We start from the raw sequence: 8,793 nt of genomic DNA, 5'->3' as shown, positions 1-8,793 counted from the left end.
AAATTCACAATTTTGCAATGCAATGAACTCTGATGTCTAAACAAACTGTCCTAGGTGTGAAAGATGATTTCGCTACACACTGCAGAAGATCAGCCAGATCACAAACCATTGTTGTGGAGCAAAAATCGAAATTACCCGATTAAGAAACCCACCGGAATAGCCCACAGGACAACTCCGAATTTGAAGTAGACGTAGAGAACTTCCTAGTTTTAACTGTAGATAATGATAATGAAGTTAAAGCTATTAAGGACAGAATTGGAGGGGGAATTAGAACAGTGCTGACTCACGAAGGTCATGAACTAAAGAAGACAATAAAAATGTCAATTGGTAAGTTGAATTCATTGACGACGAAAATCCAAATTGATTCAGCCATCCGGTACTTTTCATGAAAAAAGATAGTAGATAAATTTTAACAAACCGAAGCAGTCGATGAAATTACGAAATATTCTTACCAAGGATTTAGGATAAACAGTATGGGCAAAGTCGTGGTCAGGATATAATCGAAGTGATTGGACGCTTAAAATCAACAATTATTTATCACCAAAGGGGCAGAAACAAAGAAGCAAACTTGCTAGACAACGACATCCCATCAAACCTGGGAATAAAGATTTCAAAGAATCAGGCACCGCCCACATTATCCGATTTACGGTCAAGAACGAGGGAAAATCTGTCGCGAAGGAAGTTAAGCAGATCAAATTCGAGTCTGACACACACTCTTGCCAAACCCTCCACACATGATTATAACGCCGTGAGTTCAAATTGTATATATACAATAACTTCCTTGATTCCTAACAAAAACAGGCAGAAAAAAAATATACTGTAAATACGTGTTTCAATGAAGTACTAAAACCGATACAAGTAAGTGGCAAGCGCATAACCATATATCTACTCCCCAAAATTAAACTCTGTATCGACCAGTTACTGATCGACGGGTACAAAGAAAAAAATGTTTAGATGTTCGGAAGATTGCTTCATATCACCTATTGTTAAAACAGCAAAAATGGAAAGATAAATTAAGTTAGCAAGGATTTCAAAATTACTAAATAAGCAAACACTCCGCAACAGGGATTTTACGGTTTAGGCGATATGCCGAATGAGTTGCAACGCATAATGGACCATTTGACCTAAAAATTACCAAATATGCTTTGTTATTTAGACGACACTTTAACCGCTACAGTTGAATTCAAAATCAACGCAAAGAGATCCACTTCTTTGATTCATAAATCTGATGCAATCCGGAATCTAAAAAAAAACAGAATGCATTAAAAATGTAAGATCTTTAATGGGCTCAAATAATCATGTTAACCAACTAATCCCATTTTAGCATCCCTATTTACACCGTTAAGAAAGTTAATGCAAAAAATAAACAGCTCAACTGGTCAGACGTACATCTCGCGGCGCTTAAAAGAATTGAGACGGAAATCTGCGTGGGCACATATCTCGAGCAAAAGCAAGCGGGAATTTAAGAAACAGTTGTATTTGCGAGCAGATTTCTAAAAACAAGTGAGTTAATTTTCAGCATTAACAAACTTTGGGCACTAGATCATGTCAAAGATTACCTTTTATGTCAGACAATTTATATTCTTACGGATCATTAAGCCTTAATCGGAGTCTTAAAGGATGCGTAGTATCCAAAGACGACCCAATCCCGCCTTACCCGTTGGGCAGATAAACTTCGACCCTACGATCTCACCGTCGAACAATTCTGGTGCAAAAAATTTGTATTTTTTTCTTACGAATCTAGGCACACATCGGGCGATCTCGCACCAGTTTCAAAAGATAACGAAAAACTTGTTATCGCCTCAGCAAATCGCATTGGCTTCCTTCTCGGTTTTGGAAGAAATAAGAAAAAAACTTTCACCAAACATTATCTCACGACTTAAAACACTGCTTCGTGATGAGTCAATCAAATAGTAAGCTGAAAAAGCAAACAACTGAACGCGCGAAACAAATTGAGAATGCCGCAGAAACTTTGCAAACTTTGTTCGCTCATTCTAAAAATTCGGTGTGCCAAAAATCTCTTATTGAGTACAGAAGACTGTTTTCTATCCTGTCAAACAGTTGAATTATCTTGCAAGTTCAGAATTTTAAAAGAAAAGTCAGACAAAATAGATACAATCAATCAAACTCAGGCTAATAAAAATACACTTGTTAATAAATTCCCTCCTACAATACTGAGTACGAGTTTACCGTCGGGTATTTCCATAGACGAAACCACTGCTAATGAACAGAATCCTAGGACTATTAAACCTAAATTGTTCCCATCGCCCTGGTCCGAAATTTTTGATTCGGAACTTATGGCTTTACTCACAAAACAAGACCTTGCATTAAAAAAAATTAACAAAGCTACAGATGAAGAACAGAAAAAGCACATTTCACAAATGGGAAACTATTATAAACCTTATAATGATAATTTACACGTCAATGGTGGGTGTCTGTAATTTGATGGAAGACTCGTTTTACCGGCATGTGTGAGGATCACTATGTTACATAAACTCCAAAAACCACAACTCGGCCAATTTGAACTTGGCGACACTCTTAATCTGTTGGCCAGAAATTTATCATGGAATCAAGTTCACTCCGAAATTTGCATCTTGTTGGTAAAAGCAGATAAAGCAAGAAAACTTATCAGCCGGACCGACGAAACGAGTGAGCGCTCCGGATGATATAAAGGATGGACATCTAAACGACGGCTCCTCTTCTTCAGAAGATATCGCGAATGCCGCCACATTTTTTCCAACGAGTTCGGGTTCCCTAGTAAAACTTCTCTCCTGCTCAGAGAAGCAAAAAACCCTAGGGGTAGCATATCCCGTGCTGAGTATCCCAACAGCAATGAAAAGATAATCAGAAGAGGGTGAGACCCAGAAAAAAAAACCATTTGGTTAAGTTCTACGCTACGAAAGGGCCAAGGAGAGTGAATAAGCCGGCCAGAAATGTCGGGTTCGGAAATTCCGAAGCAATCCAGAAACAAAACGAAACCTCGAAGCCAAAAGCTATATATTTGAAATATTTTAAATCTGGATAAATCTTTCTTGTATGATATAGAAACCTAGCCAGATTGCAGTAATTTAAATTATTGATATGTAAATTCTGAAATAATGCCATGTATATCTCAATCGATGGGTTAAATTGAAACCAATGCAGTCCAAAAATGTAAAGAATTTCACTTCGGTGATAAATGGTTTCATTAGATTGACTATTGTTTGATCACGAGATGTTACGAGACTGCCATTGGAGTGCTGGGAAGAGTAAGAATCAGTTCCAACAGCTGAAATTTTACTAGAGCTAATTTATGAAAAGTATAATGATTTTGTCAGGGAAAAAATGTTTCAGGTTTTGTTTTTGCTTATAACACTATATCGATTGACAAAATACGACTCAAGAGGTGTATGCTTGCTCAAGCAGAGCAGAGTTTTTTTGGTTTCCCTTTCCCTCCATTCACCTACTTTTTCTTATCATTAAAACTATTTTGTGCACCAATATTTCTAGAAAACAATTCATTATTTGCTAAAAAAACGAGAAAAAACATGTATTTTTTTTTAGAATTTTAACTTTTGGCAACCGACTCGAACACTTTAATCGGAACAATTCAAGAACAATCCGTCAGGTCGTGTTTTAATACCCAGCAATTATTTTCATGAGAAACGTTGCCACGAGAAACGTTGTACAGGGTCGAGGAACGTCTCCTTCAATTTTTTCAGCCGTGTTTTGAGCTTATATTCAAATCTTTGTTGTTTTGTGCTGGCAAATTTCGGGTCTTAGTTTTTCTCCATATCAGATTTTTCGACATCGCCCTTACCTTTTTAGGATCTGCTTCGCATATCACTTTAAAAAAGAGGCGCAGTTTTGATTCTTCTAATCTTTTCATTCTTGCATATTTTACCCCCCACGAAATAGTTTCAAAAATGAAAAGCAAGATATTTTCAGCATTTTTTAATTGGAAGATTATTAAAAAATTATCCGATTTTTGGTCTTCATGTGCTACTGAACTACATCTGGCTCTTACATAAGCTTTAGATTTGCTCTACAATCTCTACTTTTTAATTCCCAGTTGCCTCATTGACAGACGAAAATTTTCAGCGAGGTTTTTTAAAAACGTTTTTTTTTAAGCCGTGAATTGAGCTCAAACTAAAAATGGTGGGTTTAATTTTCTCAGAGTTATAATATCGGTATAAACCTATTTCATTTCATACTTCTCTTCATTGCCAATTCTTCCTATTTTTGATCAGTAATTCCTTAATTTGTTATTCGCAATGTGAGAACTAATCCTGTAGACACCAACCTCTGAAAAGAAACAAATTTGGCAACATTTTAAAAAAAAATAGTTTTTTGTCCTCTTGTGCTCTGCAACTTTTTCAGCTTCCCTTTTTGTCGCTTTTTCAAAATTACGCAGTAAAATAAGAGTATTTCCATTTAAATTGCTCATTTGTAAGGAGGATTTCTCTTGAAAATGGGAGCAGTTGTCGACTTAGTTTTCTACTCAAAATATTTGCGAGTTTATTGAAGAAAGCAAATTTAATCATGGCTTTACTTTACGTAAGATTGCCGAAAACAAAAACCAACAGAAACTGCAGCTGCGCTCATACGGGTTCTGATAAAAGAAATTTTGTCTACTACGCCTGGCAGTAATCCCCATTGGGTAGTTTATAAATTTTTGCACAATTTTGCTTTCGTTTTTTCGGGTCTTTTCAGTAATGTCACCCACCCCCTAACTGATGTGAAAATAAAATCAATTTTTTCACTCGATGCAATGAATTCTGATGTCTAAGCAAACTGTCCTAGGTGTGAAAGATCATTTCGCTACACACTGCAGAAGTTCAGCCAGATCACAAACCATTGTTGTGGAGCAAAAATCGAAATTACCCCATTAAGAAACCCACCGGAATAGCCCACAGGACAACTCCGAATTTGAAGTAGACGTAGAGAACTTCCTAGTTTTAACTGTAGATAATGATAATGAAGTTAAAGCTTTTAAGGACAGAATTGGAGGGGGAATTAGAACAGTGCTGACTCACGAAGGTCATGAACTAAAGAAGACAATAAAAATGTCAATTGGTAAACTGAATTCATTCACGACTAAAATCCAAATTGATTCAGCCATCCGGTATTTTTCATGAAAAAACATAGTAGATAAATTTTAACAAACCGAAGCAGTCGATGAAATTACGAAAAATTCTTACCAAAAACTTAAGATAAACAGTATGGGCAAAGTCGTGGTCAGGATATAATCGAAGTGATTGGACGCTTAAAATCAACAATTATTTATCACCAAAGGGGCAGAAACAAAGAAGCAAACTTGCTAGACAACGACATCCCACCAAACCTGGGAATAAAGGTTTCAAAGAATCAGGCACCGCCCACATTATCCGATGCACGGTCAAGAACGAGGAAAAATCTGTCGCGAAGGAAGTTAAGCAGATCAAATTCGAGTCTGACACACACTCTTGCCAAAACCTCCACACATGATTATAACGCCGTGAGTTCAAATTGTATATATACAATAACTTACTTGATTCCTAACAAAAACAGGCAGACAAAAAATATACTGTAAATCCATGTTTCAATGAACCACTAAAACCGATACAAGTAAGAGGCAAGCGCATACCCATACATCTACTCCCCAAAATTAAACTCTGTATCGACCAGTTACTGATCGACGGGTACAAAGAAAAAATTGTTTAGATGTTCGGAAGATTGCTTCATATCACGTATTGTTATAACAGCAAAAATGGAAGGATAAGTTAAGTTAGCAAGAATTTCAAAATTACTAAATAAGCAAACACTCCGCAACAGGGATTTTACGGTTTAGGCGATATGCCGAATGAGTTGCAACGCATAATGGACCATTTGACCTAAAAATTACCAAATATGCTTTGTTATTTAGACGACACTTTAACCGCTACAGTTGAATTCAAAATCAACGCAAAGAGATCCACTTCTTTGATTCATAAATCTGATGCAATCCGGAATCTAAAAAAAAACAGAATGCATTAAAAATGTAAGATCTTTAATGGGCTCAAATAATCATGTTAACCAACTAATCCCATTTTAGCATACCTATTTACACCGTTAAGAAAGTTAATGCAAAAAATAAACAGCTCAACTGGTCAGACGTACATCTCGCGGCGCTTAAAAGAATTGAGACGGAAATCTGCGTGGGCACATATCTCGAGCAAAAGCAAGCGGGAATTTAAGAAACAGTTGTATTTGCGAGCAGATTTCTAAAAATAAGTGAGTTAATTTTCAGCATTAACAAACTTTGGGCACTAGATCATGTCAAAGATTACCTTTTATGTCAGACAATTTATATTCTTACGGATCATTAAGCCTTAATCGGAGTCTTAAAGGATGCGTAGTATCCAAAGACGACCCAATCCCGCCTTACCCGTTGGGCAGATAAACTTCGACCCTACGATCTCACCGTCGAACAATTCTGGTGCAAAAAATTTGTATTTTTTTCTTACGAATCTAGGCACACATCGGGCGATCTCGCACCAGTTTCAAAAGATAACGAAAAACTTGTTATCGCCTCAGCAAATCGCATTGGCCTCCTTCTCGGCTTTGGAAGAAATAAGAAAAAACTTTCACCAAACATTATCTCACGACTTAAAACACTGCGACGTGATTAGTCAATCAAATAGTAAGCTGACAAAGCAAACAACTGAACGCGCGAAACAAATTGAGAATGCCGCAGAAACTTTGCAGACTTTGTTCGCTCATTCTAAAAATTCGGTGTGCCAAAAATCTCTTATTGCGTACAGAAGACTGTTTTCTATCCTGTCAAACAGTTGAATTATCTTACAAGTTCAGAATTTTAAAAGACAAGTCAGACCAAATAGATACAATCAATCAAACTCAGGCTAATAAAAATACACTTGTTAATAAATTCCCTCCTACAATACTGAGTACGAGTTTACCGTCGGGTATTTCTATAGACGAAACCATTGCTAATGAACAGAATCTTAGGACTATTAAACCTAAATTGTTCCCATCGCCCTGGTCCGAAATTTTTGATTCGAAACTTATGGCCTTACTCACAAAAGAAGACCTTGCATTAAAGAAAATTATCAAAGCTACAGATGAAGACCAGAAAAAGCACATTTCACAAATGGGAAACTATTTTAAACCTATAATAATAATTTACACGTCAATGGTGGGTGTCTGTAATTTGATGGAAGACTCGTTATACCGGCATGTGTGAGGATCACTATGTTACATAAACTCCAAAAAGCACCCCTCGGCCAATTTGAACTTGGCGACTCTCTAAATCTGTTGGCCAAGAATTTATCATGGAATCAAGTTCACTCCGAAATTTGCATCATGTTGGTAAAAGCAGATAAAGCAAGAAAACTTATGAGCCGGACCGACGAAACGAGTGAGCGCTCCGGATGATATAAAGGATGGACATCTAAACGACGGCTCCTCTTCTTCAGAAGATATCGCGAATGCCGCCACATACGTTCCAACGAGTTCGGGTTCCCTAGTAAAACTTCTATCCTGCTCACAGAAGCAAAAAACCCTAGGGGTAGCATATCCCGTGCTGAGTATCTCAACAGCAATGAAAAGATAATCAGAAGAGGGTGAGACCCAGAAAAAAAAGGCGAGTGAATAAGCCGGCCAGAAATGTCGGGTTCAAAAATTCCGAAGCAACCCAGAAACAAAACGAAACCTCGAAGCCAAATTTGAAAAATTGGTCATCGCTAGACCTAATGTTGCCATGAATAGCTCAAGAGAAACCCTTCTGCGAGAGGAAGAAGAAGACTATATCTGACGACGGCTCTAGCAATGTGATTGTCTTATAAGACCCTAAGCCACTTACTCGAATAAACCCCGATCGTTTTCAAGACTCCGCACGCCAACTCTCATTGGATATTAAACAAGAAGGTCCACGTAAGGAGGATATAGATTCTGTCACTGATCAGGCTCTACCACAAACTTTAATTCCACTGAAATTACCGATTCCGAACACTGTAAAACCCACACAAACCACCCATCATCCTTCTAGACAGCCAAGAAGAAACAGACGGCAGACAACAAGAAAGTAGCAACCAAAATGATGTGATTCAACAGCAAAACTTGATTTCCAACCCGAATAGGAACGCGCCTGTAAACCTTAACAGAAGGTATCCGAGAACCCAAGACACGAGCCAATCCTGATTCAAGGCTCCTAAAAATCAAAATCCAGTGAGATCGTCAATAGGAAAGCGTCCTCGCCCATGAAATCTTCACCCACAAGAAAGATATTTAATCATCATGTCAGAGATAACTCCATACCCATCCGGTCCAGAAAGCCACCATCATTGCTGGGAGAACGAGTCTTTACGAGCCTGGAGAAAAGTTTCGAGGACAGACCTGGTGAACATTTTTCGACCTGTTTAAAGACCCCTTCCACTTTATTAGTAGAAGCGATGACTATCGAAATAAAAAAATCTTTTGTAACTGTCGTGGTGTCGTGGATCTCACCACCCCGAATTCATCCCCATTAAAGCATTCAATCCCGAAGATTTCTAGAAGAAGTGGAGTAGACTTATAAGGCAAGATGAGGTCTTTTTTAACCGATTACCCCGCCTAGCCTTCCAAGAAACTGAAATTGACCCGAAAGTTCGAGAAAGCTAATATGACCCGTCGCCCACTCCCATTGAATTGTTAACTGTCGACACCCCTGATTGGCTGAACACAACCTCGGTTATCGAAGCTATGGACTTCTTAGGCTGCCCAATGACACTAGAAGAGCTCAGAAAATGGACGGAATCCAGAGCAACGAATTGAGACGCCTCCTAAAATTCTTAAAAC

The sequence above is a fragment of the Symsagittifera roscoffensis genome, chromosome 4 (assembly GCF_963678635.1).
Source record: "Symsagittifera roscoffensis chromosome 4, txSymRosc1.1, whole genome shotgun sequence".
Classification (NCBI taxonomy): Eukaryota; Metazoa; Xenacoelomorpha; order Acoela; family Convolutidae; genus Symsagittifera; species Symsagittifera roscoffensis.
Note: the sequence above shows the minus strand (reverse complement) of the source record.